This window comes from Myxocyprinus asiaticus, chromosome 4 (genome assembly GCF_019703515.2).
Source record: "Myxocyprinus asiaticus isolate MX2 ecotype Aquarium Trade chromosome 4, UBuf_Myxa_2, whole genome shotgun sequence".
Lineage (NCBI taxonomy): Eukaryota > Metazoa > Chordata > Actinopteri > Cypriniformes > Catostomidae > Myxocyprinus > Myxocyprinus asiaticus.
The window spans coordinates 12,366,796-12,386,161 of record NC_059347.1 but is presented as its reverse complement, the minus strand read 5'-3'; the positions used below and the strand labels follow the sequence as shown (position 1 = coordinate 12,386,161).

Below are 19,366 nucleotides of genomic sequence, written 5' to 3'. Positions count from 1 at the left end.
GTGGAGTTTGTGGAGCAGCTAGCAGAGTGAATCACAACACTGGAATCACTGCTAGAAGACTGTGCTAAAAGGGTGAGTGACTGTTTTTCTCAGACAGAAGTAGAGAATAAATGTAGGATATTGGAAGAAAGATTGACATACCGAATGGAGAGAGACTTTAACTCTGCATTCAAGACTTGGGCCAGTCAATTGTTTAAAGCGACAAAATACCCAGATTGACAATAAATGCAAATCTCTCATTGCGCTCATGTCAACATCAATTCATCCACCTCAAAGCTCAATCATTCCTCCTCCTGTTTCCAGAATCAATAACCAAACCTACCAAGTTCAGCAAAGTCACACTCATTTGCCTATCTCTGGAAATACCTCAGCAATTCCATCCCAGCCACCTGTAAAAGTAGAGTTCCCAAATTTTAATAGCAGTGAAGATTATGATCCGGTTGCATTCATTGTACGATGTGAAGAGTATCTAGCCATTCGACCTCTTTCTGACTATGAAATACTAGCTTCTCTTACCTCAGTTTTGAAGCATACTGCAAAAGACTGGTGGGTAGCTATGAAGAGAAATGTACAGACATGGAGTCAGTTTAAGGAAGTCTTCCTGTGTTCATTCTTGAATGAGGATTATGAGGATGAAACTGCAGGAAGGCTCCTAGAGAGAAAACAAGGTGCACGAGAGCCTAAGAGATTTTGCGTTCCACTACAAAACGCTTTGTAAAGATGGAAAAAGGATATGTCTGAAAAATAAATCCTGTAATCTATTCTTAAAAACTGTAACCCTCATCTGGCCATCCTACTTCGAGGAACAGTACAAGATGTTGGTGAGTTTGTAAGAATTGGCACACACACAAAGAAAGATTTAGATGAAGCAAAAAGGCACAATGTTAACTCAGAGTCTCAAAAGAAGTCACAACCTAGCCGAGAAACAGTTCCTAAACCACCTCATGCTAACACAAGAGTAATGCAGTCAGTCCAGAAACTCTTGATGCAAGATCAGAACATGATTACCTTGCCCTTACTACTTCGCAACAGGTATTTACAAGGCATCATCGATACAGGAAGTACACTTTCCTTGATCCAAGAGTCTTTTTGGAGGCAATTGAAACATGAGCAATGGAAATCAAGTAATGGACAGTCTTTTCTGTTAGCAAATGGACAAAGGCAAGCTGTTTTAGGAAAATCTGACTGGGAGTGTGAACTTTTCTGATGGTATGGATTTCCTGATGTCTTCAGGAATTTTCTTGGATTTCAAGAACTCACAATACAATTTCCCTTCCAAGGGTGATGGTCATGATCAGATGTTTCCACTCTTGTCTCACGAATCTTCTTTCAAACCTTCATTGCACTTCTACCTTGCCTTACCTACACCAGAAATACCAGACGAAACCTTACAATCCATCTGCCAACTAACCCTGAAAACAGATACCACTAATCAGTTCAAAATCCAACTAGAAAATCTGATGAGAGTTTGGCTGACCATCTGCACTCATGAAATTGGTCATTCAAAAATAGTAAGACATCACATTATCACAACAGACGAAGTACCTGTAAGAAAAAGAGTATACAGAGTTTCAGTACACAAACAACAGTCTATTGACAGTGAAATTCATGAGTTGTTAAGCAAGAACATTATTCGTCCTTCAGTTTCCCCTTGGGCTTCACCAGTTGTCATTGTGCCTTAAAAAGATGGAGGTTCAAGACTGTGTGAACTATCCTGGGCTAAATGCAAAAACACACTTGAATGGCTACCCCATGCCCCAGATCCAAGATATACTAGAGACTTTGGATAGAGCTTCGATATTCAGTACTGTAGATCTGAAGAGTGGATACTGGCAGGTTGAAATGGAGCCTGATAGCATACAAAAGACTGCTTTTGTAACTTCTGCTGGACAATTCGAATTTCTACGTCTTCCCTTCGGACTCAAGAATGCTGCGGCATCATTTCAAAGATTAATGGAGTATGTGCTCAAAGACATCAAAGGGAAATGTTTCGTTTACATAGACAAAATTGTGGTGCACTCAAGAGATGAACAAGAATGCTTGCAACATCTGAATCAAGTTTTTAGCTGTCTTCAAGATGGTCTTACTTTGAATCTCAAGAAGTGTAACCTTGTACAAAGTTCACTCACTTTCTTAGGACATGTTGATTTTTCCAGTACCTCAATCACTCAAGGATGTACAACGATTCTTAGGATTGGTAGGTTGGTATCATAGATTCATATCCAATATCTCAGAAAAAGCTGCACCTTGTCATGCTCTAAAAAAGAAACAAGCCACTTGGACATGGACTGAAGCATGTCATGAGTCATTTGAAAGGATCAAACAAGACTTGACTGAAGCTCCGGTTCTAATTCCTCCTGATTTTAACAAGTCTTTCAAGGTACAAACTAATGCAAGTGACACTGGTCTTGGGGCTGTTTTAACGCAGGAGATAGGTGGAGAAGAACTCTTGATTTCTTACGCATCCAGACTTCTTCAAGGAGCAGTGCAATCGTATTCAGTGTCAGAAAAACAATGTCTTCCTGTTGTGTGGGCCATTGAAAAATGGAGACCTTATTTAGAAGGCAGAACTTTTGAGGTAATCACTGACCATGCTCCACTGACCTGGGTTTTCCAATATCCCAAACCTTCAAGGCTGACGCTACTGGACTATTCCTCTACAAGGATTTGAATTCAGTGATAAGTACAGGATAGGACAGTGTAACGTAATGCCAGACACCTTATCATGGAGCTTAGACACTGCACCACCACGCATGGTTGCCATGGTCTAAGATACCATTACTACTGTAGCATCATCCAACTTACCTGTTGACTGGTCAGACATTGCCACAGCACAACAAAATGATCCAGAAATACAAGAGTTATGCAATAAGACTGCTTCTCAAACAAATCCAGATCCTTCCAGAGTTCATTATGTTCTTCAAAATGGCTTCCTGATGGTCAAAAAGGACCGAAGCTACAACTAGTAATACCTACCTGTCTGTGAGGTGAGTTCTTAAGATACGCCCATGACAACCCTTTAAGTGGACACCTAGGTCGACATAAAACTCTACTGAGGTTGATGGAAGTTGCTTACTGGCCAAGTTTTAGATCTGATGTATGGAGGTACTGCAAGGAATTTCAAACATGCCAAAAGTTCAAACCATCCTTCTCAAAGTTGTCGGGCTGCTTGCAGTCAACTGCTGTTGTAGAACCTGGGTATATGCTTGGTGTGGATCTGATGGGACCATTTCCCAAGAGTTCAAAACAAAATGAACATGCATTAGTCATTGTAGACTACTGTTCTAAGTGGGTCAAACTGTTTTCATTACGAGTCGCCAAAGCACCTCAGATAGCCCATATCTTGGTTGAGGAGATTTTCACAAGGTGGGAACTCCTGTCTACCTTGTATTTGACCAAGGAGCACAATTCATTTTAAATCTAATCTACAAACAATGGGGAGTCATACAAAAGTCAACCACTGCTTACCACCCACAGACCAACCTTACAGAACACATCAACAGGACCCTTAAGACCATGATCACATCATATGTGGAACACAATCATCATCACTGGGATAAATGGTTATCACAAGATTTGCCATTAACACAGCCTGGAAAGAGAGCACAGGATTTACCCCAGCTGAGATTGCTTTTGGGTCGAAAACTAAAAGGACTCCTAGGAAGAGCCTTAATAAAACCTCCCAATCCTAGCAGTCCCACATATGACACTGTAGATAGACAAGAGAGCATGGTCCAGGTTGATGGAGAGAATGTGGAACGAGCTCAGGCCAAGCAGCAATGCTGCTATAACCTGAGAAGAAAACAGACGATCTTCAAAGGAGGAGACATCGTCTGGGTTCGTACTTACCCTCTGTCCAAAGCTGATGACGGTTTCATGGCTAAGCTGTCTCCAAGATGGAAAGGTCCTGCCAAAATTTGTAATGTGTTTGGGTCCTGTGAACTATGCTATTTCCTTTCTTGATAACCCTGACCTTGTTCATGTCCAAAACTTAAAGCCTATTCTCATATCTGGATTACCATATTGCCTTGAACTTTGGTCTTGAGTCTGGAAGACATCTGGATTGAGCATATTAACTTGTGTTTGTGGATTTCAGCTATTTCGGACGCTGCTGCATTACAAGACTTCAACCTACATCAGACAAGACTTTTGCATTCATTCATTCAAACCCTCTTCATTCACCATCAACCGCTTGCATTGAACTGTTTAACACCATTTTACTGGCTGGACCTTATACACTCATTTATTGTATTGCTTTTTGACTGGTTTAATTTCATGTATGTTTATTGTATTTATTTATGTTAATTATATTTCTCTTAACAACACACTGGCAACTGACTATCAACCGACAGCCTTAATGTCAATACAACACTATACAACCTTACTGCATGCATATATATATATATATATATATATATATATAATTCTATATTGTATCATATACTGTACATTGTATATTACTGTTTGTATATTGTGTTGTGTGTAATTATGCGTATATTAGATGTGTAAATCTGATGTTTATTGTAAATTGGTATATGTCTCATCACTGTCATGACTGCTATGTTGCTTGGAACTGCACCCAAGACTTTCACCCACTGTTGCACTTGTGTATATGGTTGAGTGACAAAGTGATTTTGATTTGTTATTTTGTTTGTATTGAAATGTATGGTTTATACTGTTGATTTTTGTTTTTCATATTTTAACTCTACATAAAAGATAAGTTTTTCATTTATTTGGCATTTATGTTTCTTACCTGTTTAATTGGACGACTTGAAATGCATTAGATCCCCCTTTATTATCGTATCGCTGGTTTGAGTTTAGTCAGACCCGAGACAGTTGTACCACATCAGTCGGTTTAAATTGGCCACATCCGATTACATTTTTTTTTTTTGGGATTTTAATGGGTGATGTAAACCTTTTCTAATCCATTTGAAAAGATAATTTTTGCCATGTAAACTCTTGATCGGATTGCTTTGTGAAACTGGGACGATCTGCGCATGTTCGGTACTGACACAGTGATGGCTTTATGACATTTCACGCACAACGACACGCTTATCACAGTGGGCATCAGTGTAAAGAAGCTGTGAATGGAGAAACACCTGTGAAATTACCTCATTTATGACTTTTGTCGCATTCCACAGTGCAGCACAAAGAAGGTATGTAGAGTTTTGGTCATACTGTACAGTATATGGCAGCGAAGTCATATAATGATATCACGTCTTGGCTCAATTCAAAGGCAATATATTTCAAAGCTGGATGTTTCTATTGTTGCTGGAAAATGAGTAGATGGTTGAACATTTTGAATGTAATATTTTTTTGTTATTTATGATGTATTGATTATTTAAACTACAAGCCGTCACACATAACATCATATCCTCATTTGGAGAGAAGTCTGAAATAATTTTGTGTACTCAGTCATGTGTGAACACCCCTTCAAACGGCGAGGGAATGCTGTATAATCGTGCAGTGTACACATGTCACAATAGCCGTTCCGTTCTGATGCTTGATACATATAAACTCTCACATCAATCCAATCACTTTATGTAGCGTTCATGTAAATGTTCGGAATCATCAATCGGAATGATTTCATTCCAATTAAAACAGAAAGAGTCCATGTAAATGCAGCTATGCCTGGGTTAAATGTACCACCTCGTGATTTCACACAATGAGTAATACAATATGAAATTCTGTTCCACAGGCAAAGAGATTCTGTTTGCAGTGGGCTTTGCACTTTAGGTTCTAAAGCCCTTCATGCAGTATGCATAGTTTTTATTACATGCTATTTTTTGATGCATGTGTTTTCAAAAGTGATGTGTATAAAACTTGGTTGGTTCTCTCCATGTTTGAATGTACAAAAAATGTTGAAACTGCTCATTTTTTGCATTTAACAGGTGTATTATGAGGATATGCTCTCAAATATTTATCTGTTTTATTGTGGCCAGTGACCTGTCTGGGTTTGTCTCAGTTCAAAGGCATTGACATAAAGGGAACAATAAAATATTTAATGAGTCTGTGATCAACCAAAAGACCCATTTTGCCGTTTATGTTAAAATAATCTACTTTGTGGTTGATACATAAACAACAATAATCTACAGTTAAAGTCAGAAGTTTACATACACTTAGGTTGAAGTAATTAAACTAATTTTTTTAACCACTCCACAAATTTAATATTAGCAAACTATAGTTTTGGCAAGTCATTTAGGACATCTGCTTTGTGCATGACACAAGTAATTTTTCCAACAATTGTTGACAGATTGTTTCACATTTAAATGACTATATCACAATTCCAGTGGGTCAGAAGTTTACATACACTAAGTTAACTGTGCCTTTAAGCAGGTGTACTGAATTGGAGGTGTACCTGTGGATGTATTTTAAGGCCTACCTTCAAACTCGGTGTCTCTTTGCTTGACATCATGGGAAAATCAAAAGAAATCAGACAAGACCTCCACAAGTCTGGTTCATTCTTGGGAGCAATTTCCAAATGCCTGAAGGTATCACGTTCATCTGTACAAACAATAGTACGCAAGTATAAACACCATGGGACCACACAGCATCATACCGCTCAGGAAGGAGACGCATTCTGTCTCCTAGAGATGAATGTAGTTTGGTGCGAAAAGTGCAAATCAATCCCAGAACAACAGCAAAGGACCTTTTGAAGATGCTAGAGGATCTATATCCACAGTAAAACATGTCCTATATTGACATAACCTGAAAGGCTGCTCAGCAAGGAAGAAGTCACTGCCCCAAAACTGCCATAAAAAGATACAAAGATCTAACTTTTTGGAGAAATGTCCTGTGGTCTGACGATTTTTTTTTTTTTTTTAACTGTTTGGCCATAATGATCATCGTTATGTTTGGAGGAAAATGGGTGAGGCTTGCAAGCCGAAGAACACCATCCCAACCGTGAAGCATGGGGGTGGCAGCATCATGTTGTGGGGGTGCTTTGCTGCGGGAGGGACTGGTGCACTTCACAAAATAGATTGCATCATGAGGAAGGAAAATTATGTGGATATATTGAAGCAACATCTCAAGACATCAGCCAGGAAGTTAAAGCTTGGTCGCAAATGGGTGTTCCAAATGGATTGCATCATGAGGAAGGAAAATTATGTGGATATATTGAAGCAACATCTCAAGACATCAGCCAGGAAGTTAAAGCTTGGTTGCAAATGGGTGTTCCAAATGGACAGTGACCCCAAGCATACCTCCAAAGTTGTGGCAAAATGGCTTAAGGACAACAAAGTCAAGGTATTTGAGTGGCCATCACAAAGCCCTGACCTCAATCCGATAGAAAATGTGTGGGCAGAACTGAAAAAGCGTGTGCTTGCAAGGAGGCCTACAAACCTGACTCAGTTACACCAGTTCTGTCTGGAGGAATGGGCCAAAATTCCAGCAACTTATTGTGAGAAGCTTGTGGAAGGCTACCTAAAATGTTTGACCTAAGTTAAACAATTTAAAGGCAATGCTACCAAATACTAACAAAGTGTAAGTAAACTTCTGACCCACTGGAAATGTGATGAAAGAAATAAAAGCTGAAATAAATAATTCTCTCTACTATTATTCTGACATTTCACATTCTTAAAATAGTGATCCTAACTGACCTGAGACAGGGAATATTTTCTGCAATTAAATGTCAGTAATTGTGAAATACTGAGTTTAAATGTATTTGGCTCAGGTGTATGTAAACTTCTGACTTCAGCTTTATATGTTTTGTATTGATATTTTAAATTGAAACGTTATACAGTAGTAATTATGCTCCGTAATCATTTTGTTTCAAATTAAGGATTATCATAGAATAATATGTTTTTGCAATAAATTTTGTTAGGATGTTGTACTCTGTATTCCTCAACCAGTGCTCTATATGGTGTGACTTAGCTTCAGTTTACAGGCTGTTCTACTTGAGTTAATATATCCGCCACTGAGAGAAGGCATGCTCTGACCTTTGGGAAAACATAAGATTGTTTTGAACACAAACTTTTCTGCTTTCTGTGCATGATTATATCACATCTTGAACATTTCTGCTGAGCAAACACAAACTGGCAGCTGTGGTTGCCAGAATAATTATGTAAAAAATACAGTAGAAGTGTAAAAAACTTTTACAGAACAACCTGTAAATTTTACAGTTTAAAACTGTTGTAATTTACATGACCACAGTGGCACTGCAAAAAAATTAAATTCTGTTAAAGTTACAGAAAAGTAAAACATCATAAACTTGATATTAACTTTCTGAAACTGTAAAAATGTTAATTACCGTAAAAAAAAAATTACAGAAGAGCACATGATGACATGAAGATCACCAATAGTGGCTCTTCCAGGAGCAGTGACCAATAAACATGTCGAGACAGTGCTCGGTGTCACTCACACAAACACCATCAGGATAACACGTGAAATTAACATAATGCAGTAAACATTAACTAAACTACATTAAATATAAAATAGAACACCCCAATGTACATAACTGATATTAAAAATAAGAAGAAACATAACTATTCCCATAAAATGTAATGAAATATGATGGGTCATGCAGGGAATTGTGGGAACGCCCAATTATTGTTTTTTACTGTAATTTTATCAATAATTTATTGTAAAAAGTACATGTGTTAATTATACAGGAAAATAATACTTTTTACATCTAAAATTTTTTAACATTTATTGTAAAAACTACTGTATTGTCTTATATATATTTATATTTAGTCCTATATTTGCCTTAAAAATATATTAACAAATTTTACTGTATATTTACAGTTAATATTTGTTAATCAATTAACATTTTGTGTAGCATTTTTACAGTCTTTTACCATTAAAATTACAGACATTTTTTACAGTGACCATCAGAACAATTCAAGTACCACCTTCATGTTTTCAGCAGGGGGCAGTAAGCGCAAATCTGGCTGTACAGAAGTGCAGCTCTAGAGGCAACAAACCACACTTGCAGACAGCTCAAGATGAGGATGCATTCTTGCATTTAAACGCAGCTAGATGGGCACCAACTCCGAATGCAGGGGTATAGAGAAGTGTTTCAATCTATGTTTAATTAAACGCTGTGTTTATGACGTGACAATCAATGTGAGATGCCCCAAAAGAGAAGCCCTCATAATAAGTCTACCTCGCACAGATTGACAAATTCAATTGCAAAATGGATTGCTGTGGACTGTAGGCCAATGATAGGTTTATATACAATCATATGGAGATAAACAACATCTAAAGCCTTCTAAAGCCACTTTTTATATTGATTAATCAATGCTGTACTTGTCTGCCACAGTAATGTAATGTATTTTTTTATTATCTGAATTATTTTATTTATTGCATACAATATAATTCTTTAAATATTATTTGAAATTGTTAATTCAAGTATTGAATACTTTTTATTTGGGGCCTTTCTCAGTAAATATTGATTTGCTTGATTATTTGATAATTAGGTAATTGGCTGGTAATATGAAAGTCCTTATTTAGCATTGTCCATGATCTATCCTGGGTTCACCATCACCATTGTGCCACCATTGTGAATGGCATAAAGCCAGGTTGCTCCTGGTTTAACAATATATAGCCTTTGGCTTTGAGGGGTCTCTCTTAGCTCTGCATCTGAACACAGTAGATATCTAAATAGTAAATATCAGTTCTCTGAATTTGTTTTAACCTTGACTTTTTATAACCAAGACACAAACTAAAACCTGTGGGCAATTAGTATCTGCAGGCTGTTTGGAATAGAAGTATTAGCTGCAAGCTGGACTTTTTATCGGAAACTTGGCAGTGAGAGGCCCAAATGTCCTTTTTTTTTTTTAGCAGCTTACCTTGACTTTGTCTTCCTGTAGGTCTTTGGCAGATATATTTGGGTCAGGTTGTTGATTTGAGTTGTTTGAGGTGCCAAGAAATTATAATGCCATTTTATTGTTAAATAGGTGATTCATTTACCAGGATTAATTTTAAGTGCTAGAGGCAAAACTATTAGATTTTTTGCTTATCTTAAGTGTTAAATGGGTTCTAATGTTTTTTTATGCTTGAAAATGTAATGCATTGATAGGAAACAAGATTTGGTTTGCAAGTGGACACAAGTGGCTGATACAATTAGAACTTTTGAGGAAGAACTAGTTGCCTGACTTGACAAAATTTGCCTGGTTCATGGGATTGAATTATTGAAAGATATTCAAGTTTTGTTTTGTCTAGGGCAGTTAGTAGCAACTGAACCCAATATCCTAAAGCACTGTCCCACTTTGTTTGCAGAGTTTGAGAATGAGTTGGTTCTTAATACTTCTGAACAATATAAATGTTTACCTCAAAGTCAACTCATATTTCCTACAACTTTCAGTTTTCATTCTCCGTACAACTTTTCATGGACACTACTGCGCCATTATTTGCCACCACTCTGTACATTATATTGTATTATTTTTGGGTTATCAATCTATTCAGATCTACCCACCCCTAAACCTTAAATAAAAAATGAACTGTGGTTGGTTCCTTTACATCTCCATCACTGCCCCCTTCCTGTCTGAGTGGCAGTTTTTGTACAAAAAAAGCCACATTGTTAACCAGACTCTGCAAGACTGAAGGGATTTCCACATGACTCAGGTCAGTGTTGCAGAATACTTTGTACTCTGAGTGAAGTGCCAGCTTCAGCATTGCCCCTGACATCACTTTGCACTTCCATCAAGCGTTGCAATTATTATTTCAATGCAATTGCCAGGCCTTTTTTGTCCTCCAAATACATGTTTTTAATTTACATTTTATGCATTTGGCAGATGCTTTTATCCAAAGCGACTTACAGTGCCCTTAATACAGGGACAATCCCCCTGGAGCAACCTGGAGTTAAGTGCCTTGCTCAAGGACACAATGGTGGTGGCTGTGGGGATTGAACCAACAACCTTCTACTTACCAGTTCTGTGCTTTAATCCACTACTCCATAATGTTTACAGTGATGCCCTTCTCCTGCTCTCTTGTCTGGCAAACTCGTAAATTTGCCCTTCCATGATGCTATCTGTAATGCTTGTCATGTAAAGGTCAAAGTGGTGATTGATTCTAGCAATGGGCGGTGTGTTGATGCTCCAACACACGAGTCATGTGACAGCCCCTTAAGGGGACAGTGGTGATAGATTCTCTCAATAGCTCTTGAGTTCATACCTCTTTCTTTCTGAAATTAATCTTATGACCTTATCAGTAAATAGCCTGTGCCACTAGACTACCACAAATGGATGGGTTGTGATGTGTTTGTGAGTTTGATTACTTTTAGAATTTGTTTTAGTTTTTATATTTTTAGCAGCAGTGGTTTAATTAGTGTTGCTACAGCATGCTTAGCTTTAATTATTAGGCCGCATCCACACTAATCCATGTACATTTGACTTTCCAAAATATGCAGTCATCGAGAGCGTTTTCATTCCATTTAAAGAACATAAAATGTCCACTGAGGGGTGCTAAAAGAGAGTTAAATGTTTTCCCAACAGATGAGGTTTTTAACGTTAATGCTCTATGCCTATGGAGTATTAAATTAATAATAACTATCTAACCTAGACCTTTAACAGAAACATAACCAATAGTGTTATAAAAAAATGTGAGCCATGATTTTTCATACCACTTCTATGACACTTAGGGCTCACGTAGCAACTCGCATGCTTTGCTAGGCTTGAACCCCGGCCGTACAAGTTATTCATGTTACAGTAAGCTTGTATATGTATTTGGTTTGCAATGCAAGCATTAAAATATATCGTCTTTCAAACCTTGCATTATTTTAAAAGTGTTTTGATGTTATAAGATTTACACTCTATTGTATGGGGAACAGAGCAAACAATAAGTGTTTATGGTAGCACTTAACAATAAGGTTTCATTCGTTAACATTAGTTAATGTATTAGGTATCATGAACAAAAAAACAATTAACAATATATTTTTTACAGCATTTATTAATCTTGGTTAATGTTCGTTAATAAAAATACAATTGCTCTTTGTTAGTTCATGTTAGTTCAATGCCTTGAGTTAATAATTCAGAATGTAATTCACTGAGTTAATGCCGTGAAACACTGAAAATATACATCCGGCTTGCTTGAAAATATCACTGGCTGTGAGTGGTATCAGTGACCAGTGAGGATGGAAGCTTTTTTTTTCTCCAGAAAAAGCATGCTGTCTGGAAAGTGCTCGTAGATGGTGCATATGTAGGAGAAGTATATTGCTCTTTGGAGTCAACACGTATGTTTGTATGACATTTCTCATATGTCATATCATGACAGACCATTAAAAGAAAAAGTGGCTGGAGATCGCTGCCGAGCTCAATGAACATGGGAAGGAACTGTTTAAATATACAATAACGATGATGAGTAGCCAGTTTGCAATGAATATTTATACTATCGCTGCAGTGATAAGGCACAGGACATTGTAAATGTTTATCGACCTGTTTGGTTTTATTGTTTAGGGGTGAAAACTACTCCCCTTATCTGTGGCCATACTATCCTTATTGTTTCGTAAAATGTCTACATGTTCCTTATTAAACTTAAACACTTTACTAAAGCTTTAAATACAACAAAACAGTTGTAAATACAGCAAATAATGTTGTAATGTTTATAGCATGCTTCGTGGTAACATCCACTGGTATTTATTTGTATCAAAAGTGCTTTTAATGAATATCAGTTCATATCAATGACTAAAGTAATGCATATGGTTTAGATCAAATTCGATATGTAGAAAAACAAGGCACGCAAAAGTGATTTTGAAAAAATTTTGTTATAGTAAAATTTTTACTATGATACCAGGTTTTTTTAAAATGTGTTTTTAAATTGTGCTTTGTTCATTTCTGTTGCATTTCTTCCAGTTGTTTTTGTGGTCAAGTGAGCTTGAAACCAGCCAAATTATTCAGGGCTTCTTCAAGATCGATTTGTCGACAAGTCATTCAGGCAACTGGCAATGAGCTAATTTTAAAAATGTTATTTTGCACATCCCTGCTACCACCCATCCCAGAGGTTCTGAATCACTTTTGGCTTCATAAACACTGTAGGTTTTTAAAGTCCTAAGAGCCGAGGATGTTGGTATCATGATTAAACTCTGTTTTTGGAGATTTATAGACTAAGTTCAACTTTGGAAGTAGGGTTATTGTCTGAAGAGTTGTCATAGATTTTGGGTCTCTTGGCAAGACGTACATTCAAATATTTATGAAATCTTTTAAAAAAATTATGAAATTGATCTGAAATCCTGTGCACCCTGGAGGAGGTGGTGTCCATGTCTATTGCATATGTTCCTGTTGCAGTGTTCTCCCAAAGATCTAGGTGTTCTCAGATGTTCTTGTATTGGATCTGAGTAGGTCACTGCACCACTTTTTGACTTCTCCAAACGAGAATGTGTAGTATCATAAATAATTTCCCTCAAAGGAGAGGGAGTTCCCTTCCAGCCCGAGAACACTAACTGGCCTCCATTTGTTTATATTCACGGGGAGGAACCTCTTCCTCTGCTATGCCATTGTTCCACAGCAAGGTGTTACTCAACCAAACATAGGTCTTTTCAACTCTGTTGGACAATAAGATGAAAGACATTTATGTCATACAGTGTGGTGTAGTGTTTGGGAAAGTAACAATGGAGGAAATGTCTTTCTTCAAGGCAAGATGGCTTTACTTTCCACCTGAAAGTTTTTTTTTTCTTTGTAGAGGTTTGACTTGTAACTTCCGTTTCAGTCAGTTTGAAAACATTAAAAAGCTATGGCACTATTTCAGGCTTTTTACATAATTTGTTCATATCCATTTAAAAATGTATTGCTTTCAAGTTTATGTAATAACATTTCCAGACCCAACATTTGTTTGAATTGCTCTGTTGTGGATTTTGCCCTGTGAGAACCCTGCTTTGGAAAAGAACGCTGTTGTATAAGGCTTGGGTTTCTGCAGTGATCATTTATTTGTTTATCATTAAGGGAAATAAACCCCAAATGACTATGCATGTCAGGAGAGAGTTTATCTGTGCGAGGAAAAGGCTTGTTTTGTTTGCTGAGTGCTGGAGGGGGTGAAATGCTAGAAAGGACGGAGCCATGAATGAACTGAAAGTGGATGAAATTGTTTATGTAACAGCCATTTAGAAAATTCAAATGACAATTATGATAATAGTGAGTGGGAATTCAGAGTATCGGAGGTATTCATAATTGAGTCATGCAGTGATTGTTGATTTGGTCAACATGAAAAAGCAATCAAGCCAAGAATTAAGAATTACTTTTTAATACGGCATAGTATCGTTTTTTTTTATCAGGAAGTGAAACTGTACGCATTTTTCCATGATTAGTATGCCACATTATTGTCTTATGGACATAATCATGCTACGTGTGAGTGGCATCCAGCATGATCCTTGAAATAGACCACCAAAAACAAAATGCATTTCAAATGAAAATAAAATTATGTCTAGAAATGGAGATGTTTAAAGCGTGTCTCTTAATTCTGGTTCGTTCATCACACTGGAAATGAAAGGCAATTTTCATTTGTGTGAAAATCCCAGGAGATCAGCAGTTACAGAAATACTCAAACCAGCCCGTCTGGCTCCAACAATAATCCATGCGATTATCTAATCAGCCAGTCATGTGGCAGCAGTGCAGTGCATAAAATCATTCAGATATGGGTCAGGAGCTTCAGTTAATGTTCACATCAACCATCAGAATGGGGATAAATGTGAGCTCAGTGATTTGGAGCGTGGCATGATTGTTGGGGCCAGATGGGATGGTTTGAGTATTTCTGTAACTGCTGATCTCCTGGGATTTTCACACACAACAGTCTCTAGAATTTACTCAGAATGGTGCCAGAAACAAAAAACATCCAGTGAGTGGCAGTTCTATGGATGGAAACTCCTTGTTGATGAGAGAGGTCAACAGAGAATGGCCAGACTGGTTCGAACTGACAAAGTCTATGGTAACTCAGATATCCACTCTGTACAATTGTGGTGAGAAGAATATCATCTCAGAATACTATTCTGAGATGTGGGATGGTGCTGTTTTGGTGGCACGAGGGAGACCTACACAATATTAGGCAGGTGGTTTTAATGTTGTGGCTGATCAGTTTGTGTGTGTGCGTGTGTGTGTGTATATATATATATATATATATTTCAACATAAAATAAAAATGATGTCTGCCTCCACAACACTTTAGGTATTATTAGGAAGACCTTTTTGATATATCCATTCCGTGGAGTGATGTTTTTAGGACACTTTACGAAACATCATGAAGTGTACAAATGTGGGCTTTCCAACTTAATTTTATAAAATATTGCCTAAAAAGATCTATAAATGGAAGATTGAATTAGATTCCTATTGAAGATTTTGTTCAGTATCGGAGGAAGATATTATGCATTTATTTTGGTATTGTCCTTATGTTGCTTCTTTTTGATCCAATATAGTGAAATGGCTTGCTGCATTTCCATTGCATCCATTCCGTATAATTTGGGGTGATCATACAGAAAAATAAAATAGTAGTTGTATATAGTATATATTTTCAAAACTATTGATAGTAAAGCTTTAACTCTACCTGCATTTAAAATATATTTGAAGTATTATTATGTGTTAGAGAAAATGTCAAGAGTTCAAACTGGTAGAGAAAAATGGTGTTTCTTGTCTTGCTCTATTTTATTAGTGATACTGTGATTTATTATTTTTATTTTTTTGTATGTGCAATGTGGTATTAAAACAAAAACTGCAGTTGCTATTAGGTCAAAATAGGTCATTGCTCTGTTGTTTTAAAAGCATGTATAATCTCGGTGCAAAGTCTAAACTTAGTTTCTGCATTTGCAGTTTGGGGGTTCTACCAGCAGATGATATTAAAGAGCTATACATCACTTTTAAAACTAGCCATGTTTTGTGTGTCAGTAGATCAATATGATTTATTAATATTATTATTATTAATATTAGGCCTATTATAGTTATATTTAATTTAAGTTTATAATAAGTTTAGTTTGTATAGTGCCTTTCAAGTTCAAGGACGCTGTACAAAAATGAAACATAAACTATTAAGCAAAGAATAAACATTATAAATCAACAAACAATGGGAAAGCAGCAAATTGTGTTTTACGCATCCCGTAGGACAGTCAAGATGGCAGACAAAATGGGAGCGCGTTCACAGCAAGGACGTAGTTATTGTGCAAAAGAAAGACAAAAATGGTCAATATTTCTATTATCCTGTGTATACAGCCAATATACAGTTCTAAAATCTTATGAATATGCTGGCTTCATTTAAAATGGCATTGCTTGACAGGGAATGAAATACATAATAGCACACAGACGATACAATAGCCAGAGAAAAACCTCAGAATTAAAATGCACTTGTCACAGCCCATTAGCACTTTGCACGCATGATTTCATGAACCCACTTGTGTAAAACTGCATTGCCATGTCCACTGACTTTGCACATATGTATCACATTGCACTGCGCTTAAGGCTTAGCGCTCTTAAAATAGAGCCCTTTATAGATCAGCACTTCTCATATTATTGCCTCCTTAAGATGATTCACTTTTGTGGTATTCCTCATTTATTAGTCTTTTTGCATTTCTGTAAACCCTGATATGCTATTTGTTATGTAATCAGTGATCTTCTCTATAACGGTTCCCAGATTGAGCTGCATGTTGATCTCATCTCTTTCTCTCCTGCAGCCGGATAACATCCTCTACCCCCCCTCCATGCCCTTCCGCAAGTCCAGTATCCCTGAGGTCTCTCACGCCTCCAGCTTATCGCTGAAATTAAAACGGCAGCTCAGCGAAGATGGCAGACAGCTCCGGAGAGGAAGCCTTGGGGGTGCCCTAACAGGTAACACGCTGCTATTTGTGCATTTTGAGATATACAGGGGTCATAGCATGAAAAAGCGAAGTTTCCTTGTTCCTTTTTTTCCTTGACAGCAAGCCCAGAACCCTTAAAGGAGCAGTTCAAACGAAACCCTTATGCCGTATCAAACACTTATCACTTTCTTTCTTCTGCGGAACACACACAGTCTCAAGCTTGTATGACATTCTTCTGTGGAACAAAAACAAGAACTGATAACTTCCAATGTTAATGTGAGAAATTCCGGTTGTATCTCACACGAGATTTGAGTGAACAAGCTTCTGTCATGAAAGTGCATAGGAGAACTGGCCACAAATTAAGCTTTTTAGTGAATAAGGACTGAATTTTTGCATTTCTTTTCTCACTGGTCGGTCCATCTGAAGTGATCCAATAATCGCAAAGTTGGTTGCTTGACCATTTTTAATTTTCCCATTTTTTTTTTTTTTGTGATTCCTCTGTGTATTGGTATTTCAAAACCACCAGTTTTTTATTTTTATTTTACTTTGTTTAACCACGGTGGCCATATTTGTGTCATGGCACACAGCAAATTTTGGTTATACAGCTGTTTACGGAAACCTCAGTATCTCAGCTCAGGATAGTCCTAGCTACTTGGTACAAAAACTGATCTCTACATATACAGTATAAACATTTTGCACCTTCTTGTTCCTTAGATATAGAACTTAAGTCCTAATGTAATGATCAAGATTGCTGAAAGTTACACTTTTAGGGTAAATTTATAATGGGAAGTGTTCAAGTCTCAATCCAAATTTTTTTTTAGGGGGTACCTAAGTAAGTATAGTGTGCATGCAGAGCATTTCAGGTTTGAGACTTCTAAAACGTGAAATGTTCTGCGTGCACACTATATAAGTGGTTCTGCAATACCAATATGTAGAGGTAGAGAAAAAAAAAATATAGGAAAACGTAAAATAGTCAAGCAACCAACTTTACAATCATTGGACCAGATTACATCTTCAGATTGGCAGAACCATGAGAAAAAAAGAACAAATTTAGTCCTTATTCACTAAAAAGCTTAATTTGTGGCCATTTCTCCTATGCGCTTTCATGACAGAAGCTCGTTCACTTGAACCTCGTGTGAGATACAACCGGAAGTTCTCACATTAACACTGGAAGTTATCAGTTCTCGTTTGTGTTCCGCAGAAGAATGTCATATGAGTTTGAGACTGCATTAGGGTGAGTAAATGATGAGAGAATTATTATTTTGGGGTGAACTATCCTTTTAAATTGCCTAAGTCATGTTACTCACTGTCTTAAAGGTACAATGGCATAAAACGCCTGTTTAATTCTAAGGCCAGAAACATACTCTACGTACATGTGAATGCTGAATCCATGCATTGGATGCGAATCAAGTGCTTTTTCTTGCAGAGAAATCTTGACTTCAGACCACTGAGGGAAAATATTATTAAAAGATATATATTAAATAACTCTTTTAACGTATAGCATGCGTTACAATTACACACACACACACGAACAAAATCTTTTATCACTTCACTTAATTTCAAAGCTCTTCAAGCCATTAAGAAGAAACTGCTTTATTTGTTTGTACACCAGGGCTATGTACTGTAATGCAGAAAGTTGCCAACTGTGCATTTCATTAATATAGTGACTTGGTTCCTCAGAACTTCATTCAGTTGTTATTGGATGGAACAATGTAACCACAGTAGTAATTGATTACATTCTGTTCTTTTGATGGGTTTGTTTCTTTGCGTGTTGTATTTTATTAGGTATATAGGGCACACAACTGAAATGTGAAGAGGTTAAGTTGTCATTTCCTCAGTGCTGTGGACACTGACAATGTAGAAGCAGGAATCACAATTTTCTGAAGCCATGTGAATCCCAGAAACACATACTAAATATGGGTTAGCTATAGGCCATCTGGGATGTGATGTGATGTGGAAGCTTGCTTTAGATTCTCCAGTGCTGAACTAAAATCAGTTTCTGAGAAAAGAGTATTTAAAAGGTTTATATTATTAAAAATGAATTATTGTTTAGTGTATTCATTGGGGTTCTATTTAGTTTCTATTTGTTTTTATTCTGTTTCTGTTCAATCCGATTATTTGATATGCAATTTGATACGATTCTGTTCCATTCTTTTATTTGATTCAATCCAATCTAATTTACAAGACATGACAAGCAGCGCTCAAGTGCCTTCTCAAGCCCCGTTCACACTGTCAGCGATTTTGTCGCTGCAAGCAACAGGAGACCATCCATTTTAAATGAGAGCTGGCGACTTCTGGCGACAAGAGTGATGGCAACCGTTGGCGACAGGATGTGGGCATGTGAAGTGACGAGACAAAGTTGAGAAAAGTTCAACTTTGGGATATTGCGCAGCGACAGCCAATGAGAAAAGACAGTGAAGCTCATCTGTCTCCTGTGAGATAATGGAGACGAGTGCAGGAAAGACGGAGGAGTTGTTGTTGTTATCGATTTCACAGTTCTATATCATGTTTCTGTAACAACTCACTTGGATATAATAAAACAGTGGTGCGTGGAAAACCAGAAATTGTCACCATTCGGAGTGAGATTGAAAGATTGATCTTTGTGTTGATATAATGCATTGAGCATTGATGCAGTTTACTACGGCTGTGCTAAATGCATCCT

General features: G+C 37.2%; 1 pseudogene; it reads left to right on the top strand.

The window, feature by feature from the left end:
• The window catches only part of LOC127433763 (microtubule-associated serine/threonine-protein kinase 4-like), a 203,580-nt pseudogene that overhangs the window by 30,426 nt on the left and 153,788 nt on the right, over window positions 1-19,366 (top strand).